We start from the raw sequence: 21,163 nt of genomic DNA on the forward strand, positions 1-21,163 counted from the left end.
AGGTTTTGCTAAGGTATTGGGGTCCTCCATACGCCGGGAGGATCGGGACAGTGTCCCGGACAACCTTGGCGACATCGACCCGATCTATGAGCACGAATGTGGGTGTTTGATGAACGGCACATCGTCAGGAGAAGGCTCATCGCACTGGGTAAAGAGGTCGAGAGGATGGGTCATGGGCGGCTTCCCTCGATCCCAAGCGTCATCCGCTCGAACTACATATCACAAATTGAGGCGAATGAAGTTCTATGAGGATAAGTTGGCGAAGCAAGCTCATGTTACGGCGGCGAGATCATGCTCTTGAAGAAGTTCATGCGCTCGGCCGATGAAGTTGCTCGCCTTCTTGAGAGCTCGAGCAAAAGAAGAAGAGCGATGACAAGGGAGGCGGTGCTTATGTGAGTGCTCATAGGGATCTCTTGGCCAAGCTCGAGCGTTATCCCAAGGAGGACTTCTCTGGATGGTCGACTGGCTCCCCAAGATGAAGAGGAAGCGAGGAGGAGGCCGAAGGTGAGAGAGGAACAAACCAAATGTAGATCGGTGGGGTGATCCTCGGCGAATGACTATACAAATTTAATATGAAATGAAATCCCCCTTTTTGTTCAGTGAATGGTTGTGATCGGAAAATCTCTAAATTACTTAAGCACTTGATTGTCTGAGTATATCGAAATAACTAAAAGTGATTATTAACCTAAGTGTGAGAGATTAGAAAACACAATGAGCATGAGATCGGTAGAGAACCAACGCTAAGCAGGACTTGATTAAAATTGGAAATTTGGCTTAAACACTTAAGATCGAGATCATCATTAAACCGGATTGGAATCTTAACTTGATTATTCCTAAACTTCTAAAATGAGAGATCGGCAATAAGACCGGTGACATAAAGATCTAGTGTTGGTTCAATTTTATTTGACAAGAGAGATCGGGAATGTAATTGACTGGTCAGGAGATTTGAAAATTGGTTTGAGAGGTCGGTGAGTGATTTGAGAGACCGGTAAGGCTTTAACTGATATGAGGACTTAGCATTGAATCAATTCCTTGTGAGGAGAGATCGGAAATGTGGTTATCTGGCATAGAGAGATCGGAAATGTAATTGGCTGGCAAAGGGAGATTTAGTGCTGGGGATCAGTTTCGAAGTTTATTGATTCTGGGGATCGGCCAAAATATGGTGTCGACAGCTGCCCCTCTTTACATAATTGCTATTAAGGGAAAAAATTTTCCCGTGTAGGAATTATGTAAAGATTCAGACCCATATTTTGGGCGGTTAGGTGTTCAAGGTTAGGAATCTAAACCCTACTTGACCTAGAGATTTGTGACAGAAGTTAAAATGCTAGAAAATTAAAATCAACTTGGATCAAGAACCGAGGTTGATAATATGAAATGTAAAGTCTTTGGAAATTAAAATCAACTTAGATCAAGGAACTAGAGGTTGATAACAAGAAATGTAAATCTGAAAATTAAAATCAACTTAGATCAAGGAACCGAGAGGTTGATAACAAGAAATGTAAATGCGGAAAATTAAAATCAACTTAGATCAAGGAACCAAGGTTGATAACGGAAATGTAAATTGGAAATTAAAATCAACTTAGATCAAGGAACCGGAGGTTGATAACGAAATTAAAATCTTGGAAATTAAAATCAACTTAGATCAAGGAACGGAGGTTGATAACGAAATGTAAATGCGGAAATTAAAATCAACTTAGATCAAGGAACGAGAGGTTGATAACAAGAAATGTAAATGCGGGAAAATTAAAATCAACTTAGATCAAAGAACGAGAGGTTGATAACGAGGAAATTGTAAATGCGAAATTAAAATCAACTTGGATCAAGGAACGGAGGTTGATAACGAAATGTAAATGCGGGAAATTAAAATCAACTTAGTTCAAGGAACGAGAGGTTGATAACGGGAAATGTAAATGCGGATAATTAAAATCAACTTAGATCAAGGAACCGGAGGTTGATAACGAGAAAATTTAAATTCGGAAATTAAAATCAACTTAGATCATGGAACCATAGGTTGATAACAAGAAATGTAAATGCGAAATTAAAATCAAATTAGATCAAGGAACCAGAGGTTGATAACGAGAAAATGTAAATTGCACTTACAAAGTAAGCCTAATCTTGACACGAAGTTCTTCCCCAATGAAGTGTACTTAATAGAATCCGAAGGCCAATGTTGAATGGAGGCGAGTTATAAGACTTGACCTATGGCCTCATTTCTTCAAATGCCCCATTTTGTTTTTGACTTTCTTCTTTGCAGCGCCCTTGCGAGTTTTCACTTTCCTTTTGTCTATATGACTAGAAGCGCCCTTAGGGTTTCACCTCTAGTTTTTTTTTTTTTTTTTGCTCGCTCTTTTTAGGATGCCCTTAGTTTTCATCCTTCACTCATTTTATAAGCGCCCCTTTGGTTTTGCCTTCTTTCACACATTTTGCTAGAGTGCGCCCTTTTTTTCTCACCCCCTTTTCTTCAAGTCATTTCTTGCAAATCTCATAGTAAAGTCGTGAGGTTATCAATTGTCAAATCTTAATCTTATGGCAAAAATTTTATGATTAATAGCGCATTAAATACGAGATTGCGGAAAGATAATGTTAAAGAGTGAGTATAAAGGGAAGATAAAAGCATAGGGAACGAAGTATGACTTTATTATAGCTTTAATAAAAACAAAGATAGAGTTTCAAAGGAAAAGGGTATAAGGATAGATCTCACATATTTCTTGTGGCTGGCTTTGAAATCCCTTAACTGCCATTATTTCAAGTTTTCTGAAGTCTCATGTCATGACGGTTTCTTCTCCATCCTCGGTTTCATGACCCATTGCGTATTTCTCCATTTTGGTTCTTGGGACTCCCTTTCGGGTTTTCACACCTAGGTTTTTTCTTAGCACACTTTTGGGCGCCCTTTTTTCATCCTTCACTCATTTTTAGGCGCCCTTGTTTTTGTTTTTTTATTTTTTTAATTTTTTTTTTTTTAGGCATAGTATCTCTTGACGATGTCAGCATTCATAGGTCTTGGCAATTCTTCACCATCCATGTGGGTCAAGATCAAGGCTCCTCCAGAAAATGCCTTTTTAACCACATAGGGTCCCTCGTAGGTTGGTGACCATTTGCCCCGGGGATCGTTTTGATTTGGAAGCACTTTCTTGAGAATCGGTCCCGGGTTGGAATTCACGTGGCGACGCTTTTGTCAAATGCCTAGCCATTCTCCTCTGGTATAATTGCCCATGACATGCTGCTTTAACCTTTTCTCATCGGCAAGTTTAATTAATCCAACCTTGACTGGATCCATTCTGACTCATCAATCCCTGATTCCTTCAGAATCCTTAGGGAAGAAATTTCAACTTCAATAGGTAATACTGCTTCCATCCCGTAAACCAGTGAGTATGGAGTTGCCCCGGTTGAGGTTCTTATAGAAGTCCGGTATGCGTGAAGAGCGTAGCGAAGCATATCATGCCAATCCCTATATGTGACCGCTCCATTCATCTGGGGACGGTATGGGGAGGAATTGAGATGTTGGATTTTGTATTGATCACACAATCTCTGAATCTTTGGACCATTGAGATTCTTGGCATTATCGATGCGATTTCATTGGGAGACCATGCGTGGATGATATTGTTTTGAGAATTTGAAATGTGTTCTGTGTAATATGGGCGTATGACGTGGCTTCGACCCATTTAGAAAAATAGTCGATTGCTACCAGGATAAACCTGTGCCCATTGGATGCCTTAGGGTTGATGGGACCAATCACATTGATGCCCCACATTGCGAAGGGCCATGGTGAGACAAGGATGAACAACTTGTGAGGTGGCACATTTATCGGATCTGCATAAATCTGACACTTATGGCACTTTCGGAAATACTTGATGCAATCCTTTTCCATTGTAGTCCAAAAATACCCACGTCGCATGATTTGCTTAGCCATCATGTGCCCATTGGCATGGGTTGCATAATTTCCCTCATGAGTCTCAAAAAGGATCTTCTTCGCCTCTTTTGCATCCACACATCTCAACAATTCGCCATTGGGGCTCCTCTTGTATAAGGTTTCTCCACTGGGAAAGTATTCCAATGCTAATCTCCGAATCATCCTCCTTTCGTTTTTGCTCCCCGAAGGGAATCCTTTGGTTTTGCAGTAAAACAGGATGTCATGATACCAAGGTTTACCATCAGGTTCTTCTTCAATCATGAAGCAACAAGCTGGCTCATTCCTTGTCTTAATCTTTAATATCTGAGTCATCTGCCCTTCTTCGATTTGAGCCATAACAGCTAGAGTAGCTAAGGCATCAGCAAATTAATTCTTGTCTCTGCTAAGATGAGTGAAAGAGATTTCTTCGAATTTCTTAATCAGCTCCAGTAAGTATTTCTGATAAGGGATTAGCTTCGGATCCTTAGTTTGCCATTCTCCCTTGACCTGATAAATAATCAGGGCTGAGTCTCCGTATACTTTCAACTTCCTGATTTTCATTTCGATGGCAGCCTGTAGACCCATCACACAAGCTTCGTATTTCGCGACATTGTTGGTGCAGTCAAATCTCAACTTGACAGCTATCGGAAAGTGTTTTCCATCTGGGGATATCAATACGGCTCTAACTCCATTGTCGGACAAATTGACAGCTCCGTCGAAATACATTTCCCATACATCGGCTGGCCCCTCTTCTTCGCAGTCTATTTCATTAATATGCTCATCAGGGAACTCAAAATCCAGAGCTTCATAATCCTGGATAGGATTTTCTACTAGGAGGTCGGCGATCACGCTACCTTTCACCGCCTTTCGGGTCATATAAACTATGTCATATTGGGAGAGTATGACCTGCCACTTGGCTATCCTGCCTGGCACGAATGAGCTTTCGAATACATATTTGATAGGATCCATCCTAGAGATGAGCCATGTTTTGTGATTCAACATGTAGTGTTTGAGGCGATTTGCGTCGAGCTAGTAGCGACAAGTTTTCTCTAGGAAAGAGTACCTTGACTCGCAATCATTGAACTTTTTGCTCAGATAATAAATAGCCCTCTCTTTTGGCGATATCATCATGTTGTCCCAAAACACATCCCATCGAGTTACATTAGGCGCCATATCTGAGATCGAGAGGCCTCCCATACAGGTGGAACCAATCTGGGTGGGCTTGTGAATCTTGCTTGATTGTCTCAAAAGCCTCTTGACAAACTGAATCCCATTGAGTGGTGTTGTTCTTTCGGAGTAGTCTAAAAATAGGCTCGGCCTTAGCAGTGAGATTGGAAATAAAACTTGATATGTAGTTCAATTTTCCCAGGAAACTGCGCACCTCCCTTTCTGTTCTTGGGGATGGCATTTCTTGAATAGCTCGAACCTTGTATAGATCTACCTCTATTCCCTTCTCGCTCACTATGAATCCCAATAATTTCCCTGACCTAGCTACGAATATGCATTTGGCAGGGTTCAGTTTCAACTAATATTTCCTGAGTCTCTCAAATACTTTCCTCATCACCTGCACGTGGCTCTCTTCTCCCCTAGATTTGATGATCATATCATCCACGTACACCTCTACTTCTTTATGCATCATATCATGGAATAATGTGACCATAGCGCGTTGATAGGTATGCGGCATTCTTCAACCGAAAGGCATGACCGATAGCAAAATACTCCCCATTGAGTAATAAGCGGTTTTCTCTTTGTCTTCCTCATCCATTGGGATTTGATTGTACCGGATGCCCCATCAATGCTTGAACACACGCCCAATCCGCGGCATTGTCTACTAACACATCAATGTGGGAGAGGAAATCATCCTTCAAGCTTGCTCTATTAAGATCCTGTAATCAATGCACACCTAACTCTCCGTCCTTCTTCATTCACGGACAACGTTAGCTATCCATTGGGGATATTTGACTACTTCTAGGAATCTTGCATCATCTTGTTTCTTGACTTCATCTGAACTTTGGCGGTGTGTCGGGATTCATTCTTCTTAGTTTACGCTTCCACGATTGTCCCGGAATAAGGGAATTTTGTGCGTCACTATACGGGGTCTAAACCAACCATATCATCATAGCTCCGAGGAAAATCGTCCGAGAATTCTCTAAACAAGTGATCATGTCTCCGATTCTTCACTCTCCACTATCTTAGCTCCTTTTTACTTCTTGATTACTAAGTTTATAGTGTGTGTTTTGTCTCCACAAGGCACTAGGAAGGTTCATCCTTTTCACCTCTTTCTTACGTAAGATCTTCCTCGATTCACTTGAAGTAATGGCGGTCATGGGGATTTCAAAATTAACGGAGGAATTTACGAGTCTATTGAATTATTAGGTGTTAATTGATGAATGGTCTGAATGAATGAAAATAGAACATATTATAAGGATGGAATTCAAAGGAAAGAAAGAGAGAATTGGATTTAAAATGCGCTATTAATTCATTAATATTTATGCCATAAGAAAAGGTCCATTCTGAGTTACACTTGCCACCATGGACAAAATGATCAAGTGTAGATAACCAAAGGTACTTTACTCGAGATTGAGTCTGAGGATGTCCTCTCTGTCTGTTGTCTAGCTCTTGCCCCTCGGCTATTAGCGAAACTAGAGCCTCATACAAGGAATCGGTGGGCGACATCAATGGATGGTTCATCGGTGATTCTTCCACATCTGCCGGATTTTCAATGGCCGGTTTAGTGAAGATCTCTGCGATTCTCGGGACTACCTTCCTTTTTCCCATTTTGGTCAAATCTTTGATCCGAAGCATTTTCCTCATCGAGTGCCCATCCATAAGGGCATCTTCCTCATATCCTAAACCACAATGGCCTACCTTACGGATGGCGGTATGGGTTCCACGATTCCTGTAATGTGGCTCCTGAGCCTTTGCCTTCTTCGTACCCACTCCTCGATATTATCTTGGCTACCATAGCCATAGCCCCTTCATTCACTGGTTTCTTGTAACTCAAGGGCACGGAAGGAGCTTTCAACGACTCCTCGGGCTTCCACACAAGGGAGTGATTGTGGCTTAGTGACCAAAATGACTTCTTCTCCTCTTACGGTGATGATTTTGCCGTCTATAATGCATTTTATCTTAGTGCGAGTTGAGGAGCAGCGTTCCGCAGAATGGATCCACGGCCTCCCCGGCAACATAGTGTAGGCGGTTCAATATTCATCACTGGAATGTGGCGTTGAAGGTACATGCGCCAATTTGGAGTGGTAAATCAATATCTCCCAACACTTCTCTTACGGTACCGTCAAGGCTCTTACCACCATAGCACTTTGGCGTATATCGATTAGTCAGCGGCAATCTAGCCAAGGTAGCAGCGATGCGGTACATTGAGAGTGATCCGTTATCAATAAGTACCTTAGCTACTATACAACCCTTACATTTCATTGTTACATGCGAGCTTTAGTGTGCCTTAAACCCATTGGGTCTATCTCGTCTTAGAAAGTAACAAAGCTGGATGCTGGATTTGTCCACTATCTTCTCAAAGCGCCCGGTGTGACACCCCTTACCCGACCACGGTGTGGCCAGGAGCAAGTTATGCCACTCGATGTCTTGGAGCACTCTATTTTATCTTAATTCATTTTTATCATAGTTTTGAAAATAATTTGTGAAATATAATTCATTTATTGAAATTGTAATTTATTTGAGGTTAGAAAATTTTAAAGAAAATCACGTGATCTGGCTAAAAATGGAGAAAATCGTTCTTGGAACCTCTGAAAAACACTTCCTATATTCTTATTCATTCATCTCAACTCCATTTATCAAAATCTCAATATTTTTGATTCACATTCATTTCTCAATCGTTCATTTCATGTGATAATCATATATATATCAGATAAACATTCACTTTTTCATTTACAAACACAATTCTCATTATTTACATGAGCATCAAATTACATTTCATAAGTTCATTTACACATGAGAAAATAAGATTAATTACAAAATACCAAAATGACACCTAGTGTCCTACCAATACTGCTATGCTTTGTGAGGTGACACGGACACTATCGAAGCTGCGGGATGGACTTACCCAATCGTGGTCTCGGCTCTCGTCGGTATCTTGACCTACAGCGTTGCAAAAGCGGCTCGCTAAGCATAAAGCTAAGTGGTGCAAATAATAAAATATAAATAAATAATATGCAAATAAAAATCATAATTTATTAGCCATTGTGTTCATAAGAAATGAATAATTGACACAAAAATGTTTTGTCGAGGGCTATTTAAGTTTTAAGATATTAACTTCTTCATGCATTTTGTTTATTTATTTTCTTCATGATCTTGAGTTTCTTTGTATTCTATCGTAATCATTTACGATATTTAATTTTTAGTATTTTCTTTAACAATCGGTTCAATTCTGATTATACTTTTCCATGCCCAAGTAACCTATACAAATTGGTGGGTGGATAAGCGGGTAAACTAGCCTTTGGGTACCAGGTACCTCGGGCCGTCACACCATCGGTCACAATGTGTCTCCCGGTGTGCAAACAGAATGGCTAATAAGCCATATAAGCAATAAGGCATAAAGCCAAGTAAAACATCATAATCAGTATAGCCATAGGCTTTCACATCACAGAATGGCAATGAAGCCATACATCATATGCAGTACTGCTATCAGAACCCTATTGGCATGCCAACCTATCCAAACCAATCACATTAGGCCTACTAGGGCATTTGATACTCTTGAATTCTTCAATTTTTGAATTTCAAGTTTTTATGTCACTATTCACTTCAATAGTCAACAAAAAGTTGACTTTTGCATAGATCATAGGTGCATTGGTTTTAACACTCCCAATGTACCACATTTTGCATTTAAAACTTGTTGGTTTTGGTCACTTTCTCAAAGCTTAGGTCATTTTGGCAAAATTGCCAATTTTCGGTTTTGGTGCTCCGAAGTTGCACTGTTCTATTGGTCGATCTACTGTTGGAATTTGACAAAACTTCCTTCATAGAAAATTTTCCTTATTTTGTCTAGTTGAATTTCTTTTTTTGAATCACTCCATTTGGAGTTTTGTAGCTCAAGTTATGGCCAAAATAAGTTTACTGTTCACGTGCCTTTGTTCATCTTTGCACTTTTGGGTTTTGGCAGATTTTGGTCCAACTTTGGTCAGTAATTTGACCAAGTTAAGTTCATAATTTGGTCTAACTTTCTTCATATGAAATGTTCTACTATGCCTTAGGTTTCCATCGGTTCACGAATTGCCTAAATCCGAGTTTTCTAGAGAGAGTTATAGCCATCCAAACATTACTGCTCAAATCAAAATCTGCAGAGTTGCAGGTTTGAACAGTGATTGTGACTGCCATTTGGGTTAGGTTCTGGTCATAATTTGGGGTAGGTTTCTTCATGAAAGTTGTTTGTCTATGTCTTAACTTGTTGCTGTAAAAATTTCAGGTCAATTGACCAAATCTACAGTGAGTTATGGCCAAATGAACAGTTACTGTTCATTTGGTCATTCTGCAGGGGCTGTTTGCAGGGTATCCGGATTGGGGCCAAGTTTTGGTCCTCTTGCTTTGGTCTTTTGGACATGGTTTCTTCAGAAAAAATGTGCCATTATAAGCCTAGTTTCATGTTCAATTGGCCAAAGACCAATTGGACCAACACAACAAGTTATGGCGGTGCAAGTGGACTGAATTTTGAGTCCCTCTGCTGCTGTCCTAGAGCGACCTACCTCTTCACTTTGCAATTCTATTTTCAGTCCAAATTGTGCTTAACTTACCTAAAATGGTCACTAATTGACCATTATAATGTTCTTTAATCAATTCAAATGCCAAGTCAATTTTTCACTTCTCAAAACCCTAATTCCTATCTCCATTTCACCACATGCTTGAATTTACTAACTAATCCATTTTACTTATATTTATATACTTTAAACATAATCCCTAGTGCACTCCAAGTCCATTAAAGCACTAAATCTTGTTCCTTACTTAGGGGCAGCCGAAATCCATGGGCCACATACACTTAGTTTTTATTCATTTAAGTCACAAGTTCTTACTCAATTCAAGTTGCTAATCATGAAAGTAAAAAAAATTTTTGGGTATCTAATGCACTAACCTCAACTTGAAGAATCTCCAAGCTTGCCAACTTTAATTTCTCTTCTCCCTTTTGCTCCCAAACACCATAGCAAGCTTCTAGAATAAATTTTTGTGTTGAGAACTTGAGGAAATATGGTGGGAGTTTAGGGCTTCATGAGCTTGCCAAGCTCATCAATGGAGGAAGGGGAACATGGGTTTGGTGTTTTTTTGGGGAGGATGGCTGCTCACGTTTTCTTTTCCTTTAGTCCATTTTTAGTCTCTTTTATTGGTTAGTCAAATGATGGCTTAATTGTGATTGGTCATAATTTATAAATGACATCATCGAGATGTCATAAATGAGATTTTCTTTGATTTTCTTTTCTTTTCTTCACTACTCAAGTTCAATTTAATTTCTAGTAATTTTTCTTCATATTTTATGTCATAATAATTATTTATTCAACAGGACAAGTCGGCCAAAAATTACCTCTGAAGGAGAAATGACCAAAATGCCCTCAGATTGGATTAACGGTCAAAATTATGCATCTGGAATTGAAAATTTTTCTAGGTATTTTCTTGGCATTCTAATGCCATGGGAACCTCAATAACCCTTCTCTGGAGTCAGAAAAATTATTTTATAATTTTTCCCAGTCTAGGGCTCCTCGTTGCGAGCGCAACTTCCCTCTGTTACCCATCGCTAGAACAGGCTCGTTTAACTTGGTTGTATTTTATTTCAAAAATTTTTACTAAATTTTTCTTATTAATATTTGAGTTAATTATGATTCCGACTTTAGTTTAAATATTTTTCGGATATTCTAGCTATCAGGACCGACGATCAGGAGCGATGGGAATGTCTGAAGTTGCTCTGAGGAGGGTGTTACAACTCTTCCCCTCTAATTTAAATTTCGTCCTCGAAATTTACGACTAAGTAATGTCGAGGAGTTGCTACCTCCTTGTTTCTTCACTTCCTTGTATCGCCTCATCGATTATGCAGGTTTGGCTCTTCTGAGCTTCCATAGCATATACTTGTGGTGCCACCACGACTTGGGCTTTTCAACTATCTCGAAACAATCTTACGTGTAATGTCGTAGTTTACGCTCTGCAGATCTTTTACCCCTTTGAACTATAGGGAAGGTATATCAACTTTTACTGCAGCTAATGAACCAATCCTCTCAGGCAATCGCTTATGAAATGATCAGTAGCCACACACTTGAAACACTCTCCGTTAACGATCGACACTCCCCTCTGTCTTCTACCACAATGCATACATTCGGGCTTTGGGGTTGATCCCTTGTTATTGTGCAGGGAACTAGCTATAGATATTCCAATCGGCCTCTGTGGCCACTGTATGCGATCTTGTGAACTAGAACCCTTAAACTTCTTACTATCGGTTGGTATACTTGGTATCTTGGGCCCCTCTTCTGCTGTCCCTCCCATACAGTGCTCCTTTGATTCTTACCTTTTCAACCTTTATTGCGACTTCCACTTGCTTGGTAAGTGCAGTGATTCCCAAGGCAGTGAGCTGGATCTTGATGTTGTCATTTAGTCCCTCTTCAAATCTCTTGCACCTTTCGGCTTCATTAGGGACTATCTCCCTTCCATAGCGGCTCAATCTTACGAATTCCTTCTCATATTCGACCATGACAAGCTGTCTGCCTCGAGTTAATAAACTCTCTTCTTCTCTCTTCTAGGTATACATTACCCACATATTTCTTCTTAAATTACGAAGAAAGAAGTCCCATATTCTGACTTATTTGCACTTCACTTTGAACCAGTGTCCCACCATTCGTAGGCATCGTCTTGTAACAAGAATCTGACTTCTAAGTTACGCTGCAGAGTGCAGTGTAGTTGTTTTAAGACTCTGCCCGTTCTGTTCAACCAATTTTCGGCTGCAACAGAGTCATCTTCTCTCTTGCCATAGAAATCCACTGCTCCAAACTATCTTAGCCTTTCCAGATGTGATTTCTGTTGTGGAGCTAGTGGTGGTGGTGGTCTTTGGCATTACCCGACCATTTGTCTAAAAAATCGGCCATTTGCTGAAACATGGCACTGTGGAGGCTGGCGAGCTCTGCTTGAGTGGCGGGCAGATTCTCTCATGCCCCAGTCTCATTCTTCTTTGGTGGAGCATGACTCTCCACTTCCTCCGCGACTGCTCTCTGAGATGAAGGGTCCATATCCTATTCAAAATAAGAAAGATAAACAGATCTGCATTAGTGCCACCTCGACTCTTACAAATGCAATGCATGGTATGGACTCAATCTAGGCCCGAAGCGCCTAAGCCGTGCTCACGATACCACTAAATGTGTGACAGCCCTTACCCGACCACAGTGTAGCTGAGCAAGTTATGCCACTCAGTGTGCCGGAGCACTCTATTTTATCTTAATTCATTTTTATCATAGTTTTGAAAATAATTTATGAAATATAATTCATTTATTGAAATTGTAATTTATTTGAGGTTAGAAAATTTTAAAGAAAATCCGTGATCTGGCTAAAAATGGAGAAAAGTTCTTGAACATGTGAAAAACACTTCCTATATTCTTATTCATTCATCTCAACTCCATTTATCAAAATCTCAATATTTTTCAGTTCATGTGATAATCATATATATATCACAGATAAACATTCACTTTTTCATTTACAAACACAATTCTCATTATTTACATGAGCATTAAATTACATTTCATAAGTTCATTTACACATGAGAAAATAAGATCAATTACAAAATATCAAAATGACACCTAGTGTCCTACCAATGCACTGTAGCCTGTGAGGTGACACGGACACTATGAAGAACTGTAGGATGGACTTACCCAATCTGTGGTCTCACGGCTCTCGTCGGTATCTTGATACCTCACAGCGTTGCAAAGCGTGCGCTAAGCATAAAGCTTAGTGGTTCAAATAATAAATTAGAAAGAATTAATATTCAAATAAAAATCATAATTTCTTAGCTATTGTGTTCATAAGAATGAATAATTACCAACAATGTTTAGTCGAGGGCTAATTCGTTTTATGATATTAACTTCTTCATGCATTTTGTTTATTTATTTTCTTCATGATCTTGAGTTTCTTTGTATTCTATCGTAATCATTTACGATATTTAATTTTCGTATTTTCTTTAACAATCGGTTCAATTCTGATTATACTTTTCCATGCCCAAGTAACCTATACAAATTGGTAATTTGGATAAGCGGGTAAACTAGCTTTGGGTACCGGTACCTCGGGCCGTCACACCATCGGTCACAATGTGTCTCCGGTGTGCAAAGCAGAATGGCTAATAAGCCATATAAGCAATAAGGCATAAAGCCAAGTAAAACATCATAATCAGTATAGCCATAGGCTTTCACATCACAGAATGGCAATGAAGCCATACATCATATGCAGTACTGCTATCAGAACCCTATTGGCATGCCAACCTATCCAAACCAATCACATTAGGCCTCTAGGGCATTTGATACTCTTGAATTCTTCAATTTTTGAATTTCAAGTTTTTATGTCACTATTCACTTCAATAGTCAACAAAAAGTTGACTTTTGCATAGATCATAGGTGCATTGGTTTTAACACTCCCAATGTACCACATTTTGCATTTAAAACTTGTTGGTTTTGGTCACTTTCTCAAAGCTTAGGTCATTTTGGCAAAATTTCCAATTTTTGGTTTTGGTGCTCCGAAGTTTACCTTTGTTCTATTAGTCGATCTCTGTTGGAATTTGACAAAACTTCCTTCATAGAAAATGTTCCTTATTTTGTCTAGTTGAATTTTTTTTTGAATCACTCCATTCGGAGTTTTGTAGCTCAAGTTATGGCCAAAATAAGTTTCTTTGTTCCACGTGCCTTATTCATCTTTGCACTTTTGGGTTTTAGCGATTTTGGTCCAAATTTGGTGATAATTTGACCAAGTTAAGTTCATAATTTGGTCTAGCTTTCTTCATATGAAATGTTCTACTATGACTTAGGTTTCCATCGGTTCAAGAATCGCCTAAATCTGAGTTTTCTAGAGAGAGTTATAGCCATCCAAACATTAATGCTCAAATCAAAATCTGCGAGTTGCGAGTTTGAGCAGTGATTGTGACTGCCATTTAGGTTAGGTTCTGGTCATACTTTTGGGTAGGTTTCTTCATCAAAGTTGTTTGTCTATGTCTTAACTTGTTGCTGTAAAAATTTCAGGTCAATTGACCAAATCTACAGTGAGTTATGGGCAAATGAGCGATTCTTGTTCATTTGGTCATTCTGCGAAGCTGTTTGCGGGGTATCCGGATTGGGACCAAGTTTTGTTCCTCTTTCTTTGGTCTTTTGGACATGGTTTCTACAGCAAAAATGTGCCATTATAAACCTAGTTTCATGTCCAATGGGCCAAACCCCAATTGGACCAACACCGCCCAAGTTATGGCGGTGCAAGTGGTGAATTTTGGTCCCTCTGCTGTATCCTAGAGCGACCTACCTCTTCACTTTGCAATTCTATTTTTCAGTTCAAATTGTGCTTAACTTACCTAAAATGGTCACTAATTGACCATTATAATGTTCTTTAATCAATTCAAATGCCAAGTCCAATTTTTCACTTCTCAAAACCCTAATTCCTATCTCCATTTCACCACATGCTTGAATTTACTAACTAATCCATTTTACTTATATTTATATACTTTAAACATAATCCCTAGTGCACTCCAAGTCCATTAAAGCACTAAATCTTGTTCCTTACTTAGGGGCAGCCGAAATCCATGGGCCATGTCACACCTTACCCCTCTGTAAGGCATAACATGATCCCGTAGTATACCTAATGAATTACCAACTCCGTCTACTGATAACCCATTAAATACACTACAAGGGATTTTAAAAACTTTTCTTACTTCTTTTACAGTGGTGAGCACTATTTACAGGTGTTAAAAACTTTGGTGAACTGAGGTGAAACAACTAACTCATTTGATTTATTTGGAATTTCTGTAAAAATTTTGGCAAGGTGCCATCTGTATTTTGGATAAAACAGTTCTTCAGAAAACCTGTAAAAAAAACACTTCAATAATTTTCCAAATCTCAACTCCAATACATTTCTCAACACAACAATTTATCAACACAATTCCATAGGAATTTTTCAAAGTCTGAGATAAGGAAATATAATACAACTTTTACAATCCAAAACACTCATAATTAATTTACAACTTCAAGTACAATTTAATTTACAACTGCTCAAAACCAAATACAATATGTACATCTGATGTCATACATTCTGATTACAAAAAGCAAAAGCGGTATACTCAATATACCAGGTAATCCCTCATTTGGATGTATATGCGGCCTAGTCTGTACTGTCTATCTCTCTACGGTGCGGCAATAAAAGCTATCATTTGAGACAATGTCTCAGTGGTGCACAACATTAACCAAATCCAATTTAAATCACAATTCATAAGTCATGTAAATAGTGGATACTTAAAATCATAATTAAATTCAAGACAATAATTGTCAACAAGAATTTAAACTCCATTTCTCAATATCACAATAATTTTCCATAAGTCAGATCAGGTTTGAATTCAAAAGGCGGTATATGTCAATGAGAGTTTAAATCCATTTCACAATCTCACAATACACATCAATAAATCACACACGCTTAATCATGATCCATAATTCAATTCATCCCAAAAGCGATGGCTAATGAGGTATTCAATTCATCCCAAAGTCGATGACTAATGAGGAATAACATGGCTAGCTAGCAAAAATATGAGTTCTCATTCTATTAGTCCTCAGCAGGCACACACCTCAACACTTGACGGAGAGAATTCAATTCATCCCACTAGACAAGCTAGAGAGGAATACAATCAATATACATGATAGTTGTGGTTTCAAACCATTTCTAATGCTTTTTAATCAATAAGTATCCATCAATGTCATTCAAACCATTTTTCACGATTTCAAACTATTCACAATATTTTTCAATCAATAAATATTCCTCAAACACATTTCCACAATTTAAAATAATGATATACAAATAATCAATATTTATTTCCATTGAAAATAATTCAAAAGAAAGCAGTTGTTGTGCACAAACCTCGATATTTGTCTCTGGTCTTGACTCGATATTTCTTTCCCTTTTCTTTGAGTCCTTGTTAAGCTGAAACACAATTTGAAGTGTTTGATTACCAAGTCATTGTCTCTATCGATGGGGTTTGGTAAATAATGCCTGAACTCAATTATTAAGCTTAATCACCTAATATACCGACCCTCGATGCGTTTTAGGTAAATTAGGTTTTAGTGTCGTTAATATGTCACACTCGATAGGGGGTTAGGTTTGGTATGTTTTACCAAAGTCATTTCCTCGCTTAGTGCATTTTAATGCAAATTCTTTGGATTAGGAATCTGGTTTGACCTAAGGACGATCTAGTTCCCTCGGTTTTTGGGTCTCGGTCGAAACTACAAACTTGTAGATCTAGGTCTTATTGCACGCGATTGCAAAATTTCAGGTCAATCCGAGTTAAGTAGACCAAGTTATGGTCATTACACTATTGCTGGTCAAGTGGTACCATTTTAGGTCAATTTTAGGTCAAATTGGTCAATTCTGGTTCGGCCAGTTTTTGGACCCGAACTTGTGTAAGTTGTTTGACTTGCTTATGGTCATTTCTGGGTTTTGGTGTCTTCATAAGACTTGTAGGTATGGGTCTTAACTATTCTTGGTCAAAATTTCAGGTCAATTGGACCTGGTTTGAGTGAGTTATGGCCTAAACACTCACTGCTGCCCAATTGGTCATTTTCAGGTCCTAATTGCACCTAATCCGAATTGGTCATTTTTAGGTCACCTTGCAAGCAGAATTTTGGCATGGTTTCTCAATGAAAGTTGGCACATTTTGTGCCTAGTTTCACCTCAAATTGGTCTCATACCAATTGAGGTTACACATTCAAGGTTATAGGCTAAAATATACACTGCCCTCAATATGCAATTCACACCCCAACTTCAAACACATTATTTACCTTGCAAGGTTTACTTCCATACCCTATCAAACTGTTTTGGCACATTACCAAAAACATTTTCTACATTACATAAACATTATTTTGGGCAGATTCCAATCACCCTCAACACACCAAATAGCATTCACAATTACAATTTCTAATTACCATTACAAACACACCTAAACATTACAAACCTTACATACACTTTACAACATTAATTTACATACATATCATCAATCCTTTTAGGTCAATATTCTGCCCACACTTCCTTCAATATACACCATCACTCAAGTATCCACAAGCTGCCACAAACCATTCTTCAACATTACATTGCCGTACCAATATACAATTTCCCATCCAAGTGCATAAATCACCATATAAACATGAAGTAAATCACTAGGTTACTAAATCACCATGATCAACATTATTTCTCATCAATTATATGCATATTAAATCATCAAAAACGTGACCCCATGGCTGTCCAAAATGGAAACAACAATAACCCTTCAAACTCAAAATTTTCCTTCACCAAACTAACACCCATAACATAAACATGAACTTTAACAAAGGATTTCTCAAAAATGCAAACTTACCTTTATTTGTAACTTGCTAAACCTTCACCAAACTTCCCAAAATTGGTATCAATATCTTTCTTGTGATGTGTAGACAAATTTTAGTGAAGAACACTAAGTGATTTGAGTTGGAATGAAGGGAGTTAAGAGAGCTTAAGTGAAACGGCCATGGATGTTTTCTCTCACCATCAATTCGGCATATTTGATGGAATGGAGAAGATGAACTATCTGGTGGGTTTAGTGGACTTACACCTGCCATACTTAATGTTTAATTAATCCTATAGTGGTCCACTAAGAAGAATTAAATCATATATTAAGTTAACTTTCCCATAATCCACATTTAACCCATGATTTCCACTGTTTATTTTAGGTACCACCAAATTAATTTTTCATTTCATTTTCTAAGTGTAATACTATTTATTTTTAATGGAAATTTAGGTCAAAAGACAATTCGGGATGTCAAATGACCATAATGCCCCTGTTCGGTTTACGTTCAGATTTTTTATTCACAGGGTTTTATGCATTTTTGATTTCTCACTTTTCTTTGTACTAATTATTTAATTTTTCTTTAATCTTTCTAATGAGATTTATACTTCAATAAGGGTCTATTTATGTCCAAAAAATGTTTTACAGGGTTCCCATGATCCAGGAGTTAGTCAGCGGTCCACTTAGTGACTTCCGGTCATGATCACCATCGCTAGGTTTCGGCTCACTTACTCGGTTACATTTCTTTACTATGATTTTTCCTTTGTTTTCTTTTCTTGTATTTCATTATTTTATGTCTCCTCACTCATATTGAGTGCAGTTCTAGGCATCCTAGCTGTCCAGGACAACAGTCACCGGGCGTGAGCACTCTAGAACTTTGGGGTGTTACAGGCCACATACACTTAGTTTTTGTTCATTTAAGTCACAAGTTCTTACTCAATTCAAATTGCTAATCATGAAAGTAAAAAAAATTTTTGGGTATCTAATGCACTAACCTCAACTTGAAGAATCTCCAAGCTTGCCAACTTTAATTTCTCTTCTCCCTTTTGCTCCCAAACACCTTAGCAAGCTTCTAGAATAAATTTTTGTGTTGAGAACTTGAGGAAATCTGGTGGGAGTTTAGGGCTTCATGAGCTTGCCAAGCTCATCAATGGAGGAAGGAACATGGGTTTGGCTGTTTTTTTGGGAGGATGGTGCTCACGTTTTCTTTTCCTTTAGTCCATTTTTAGTCTCTTTTATTGGTTAGTCAAATGATGGCTTAATTGTGATTGGTCATAATTTATAAATGACATCATCAAGATGTTATAAATGAGATTTTCTTTGATTTTTCTTTTCTTTTCTTCACTACTCAATTTCAATTTAATTTCTAGTAATGTTTCTTCATATTTTATGTCATATTAATTATTTACTCAAATGCACAAGTAGGCAAAAAAACACCTCGGAAGGCTAAATGACCAAAATGAACTCAGTTTGGCTTAACGTGTCAAAATTATGCTGTCTGGATTGAAAATTTTTCTAGGTATTTTCTTGGCATTCTAATGCCATGGAAACCTCAATAACCCATCTCTGGAGTCCCAAAATTATTTTATAATTTTTCCCCAGAAATCTAGGGCTCCTCGTTGCGAAGCAACTTCCCTCTGATTACCCATTGCTAGGAGCAGACTCGTTAAACTTGGTTGTATTTTATTTCAAAAATTTTTACTAAATTTTTCTTATTAATAATTGAGTTAATTATGATTAACGACTATAGTTTAAATATTTTTAGGATGTTCTAGTATGCAGGCGACAGGTCCAGGGCAGTGATGAATGTACGGAGTTGCTACGGGGAGGGTGTTACACCCGGAGTGATATCGGGGTTTACAAAGGCCTGATCAGGATTCTCTGTAAGGCTTGTTGGTGCACTTAGGCTCGGGATCGGCAATACTTGATGAAATTGAGCGGTGTCTTTCTCAATTGCTCCACCACATCGTATTCACTCTGTTTCATTATTTGGGCGATAGTTCTTCCTCTTCTTTATGTCCAGCGAGTTCTACTTCCTCCGTTTTCTCAACCTCCTCTTACGTATTCTTGGTGACTCTCCCATTTTTACTTTCCCTTTTCTCTTTTCTTTCTCTTCGTTCCCGTAACACCTCCCACTTCGAGTTATGAACTCGACCTCTTTCTCAAGCGAGGAGGATTTTGTGGCAGCGACGGTCTAAAGATTAACCTGGGGAGTGGTATTGGTGGTAGGTCCGGCATAAGTCATTTTAAAATGCTCATGAGGAGTAAAACATGGTTTTGGTGGTGCCGAAGGCAAGGCAAGATTAGGAGCTGATGTCTTTGTAGCGCTCCTTGAGTGAAAACTTGGAAATTATAGTTCCAAGGCACGGCGTGAGTATTGGTGACGAGGAGCTAAGGCGGAGCTCGGATATGATTCTTGGCGGTGAGGCTCTTTGGGGTGAGAAGGTGATTAGGTTTAGGGGTAGAAGCATTAGGCTGTATCTAGTTGTGTTCACTCCCCTTAGTCTTCGACCTTATGCGGCATCTCGAACTTTGAGGATAGCAAGTTACGAACCTCTTGCTTGAATCCCTCACGGCCCATGACTCATGATCGTTGCCCCTCCATGGTAAGGACATCCCGTATCCTTTACTGACCCTGATACCTGAGGGCAAAGGTAGCCTTCCTTCATTGCTACGGCAAATATTTCCTCAAAGTGAGGAATCAGCTCGTCTACCTCCGATGTCGACCTTTCTCCATCCGGCTCTATCATATTTACACCATTGCCCGCATTATGGTTGGGCAATGGGTTTGATGTAACATTGGGGAGGGAACCATTTCCCTTAATTTTCAGCCACCCATTCAGTTAGGCGTGTACTCTCCCCACAGGTGCTCCACGGTTGTCGATTGAATGCCCTTGTGCCCCTCCATGATACTCACAATGGCGGTGGCATCATACCACAGGATATGGAGCACGAATTAGGTCTAGAGGCTGGTACAATCTGGTTTATCTGACAAGGTATCGGTATATTTCAGCGGCGGGAGGAAGAGATGGATCAGGGTTTCTTGGGGGTCTTGGGTTATTTTGTGGTGGTCTCGGTTGAGCAGGAGGAGGAGGTGGTCTAGGTTGGTAATTTGTAGGTGGGGGATACTGTGGACGCGAGTGTGGATAATACGGGAAAGGAGGCGGAATGTTTGCGATGGTTTGGCCATGAGGGGAAGGATATGGCCTGTAGTTATTTTGGGGAAGTGGGGAGTAATTATTCTGTTGGGTGATGGAATGCACATCACCCTCCTTTTTCTTGCCAAAATTGACAGTCTTCTTTGCAGGGTTCTCAGCCAACTCCTGCAGTCGTCCCATTCTTAAGTTAGCCTCTATTCTTTCACCGGCCTGGATGATGTCGGAGAAGCTGTTGGAAGTGTTTCCAATCATCAAATTGAAGTAAGGAGCTTTTAAAGACTTGATGAAAAGAGAGCATCGCTCATTGTCGGTCAGGGGATGTACTTACGCCTTTTCTCTCCATCTCTGGGCATACTCCTTGAAGCTTTCCTGTCTTTGCACCGAGTTACGGAGGTCCCTCCTTGTAGGAGCCACATCGCAACTAAATTTGTCTTTGTCTTAAGAAGGCATCGGCTAAATCCTTACGGGAGGCGCGGTTGCTCTGTCAGCCCAGATGCACCACCTCGAGTGCCCAGAGGCTCTCATGAAAGAAGTGGACTAGCGATCTGTCATCATCTGTCAGTGGACATCTTGGTG

Source organism: Hevea brasiliensis, chromosome 1, assembly GCF_030052815.1.
Source record: "Hevea brasiliensis isolate MT/VB/25A 57/8 chromosome 1, ASM3005281v1, whole genome shotgun sequence".
In the NCBI taxonomy this organism is placed as follows: domain Eukaryota; kingdom Viridiplantae; phylum Streptophyta; class Magnoliopsida; order Malpighiales; family Euphorbiaceae; genus Hevea; species Hevea brasiliensis.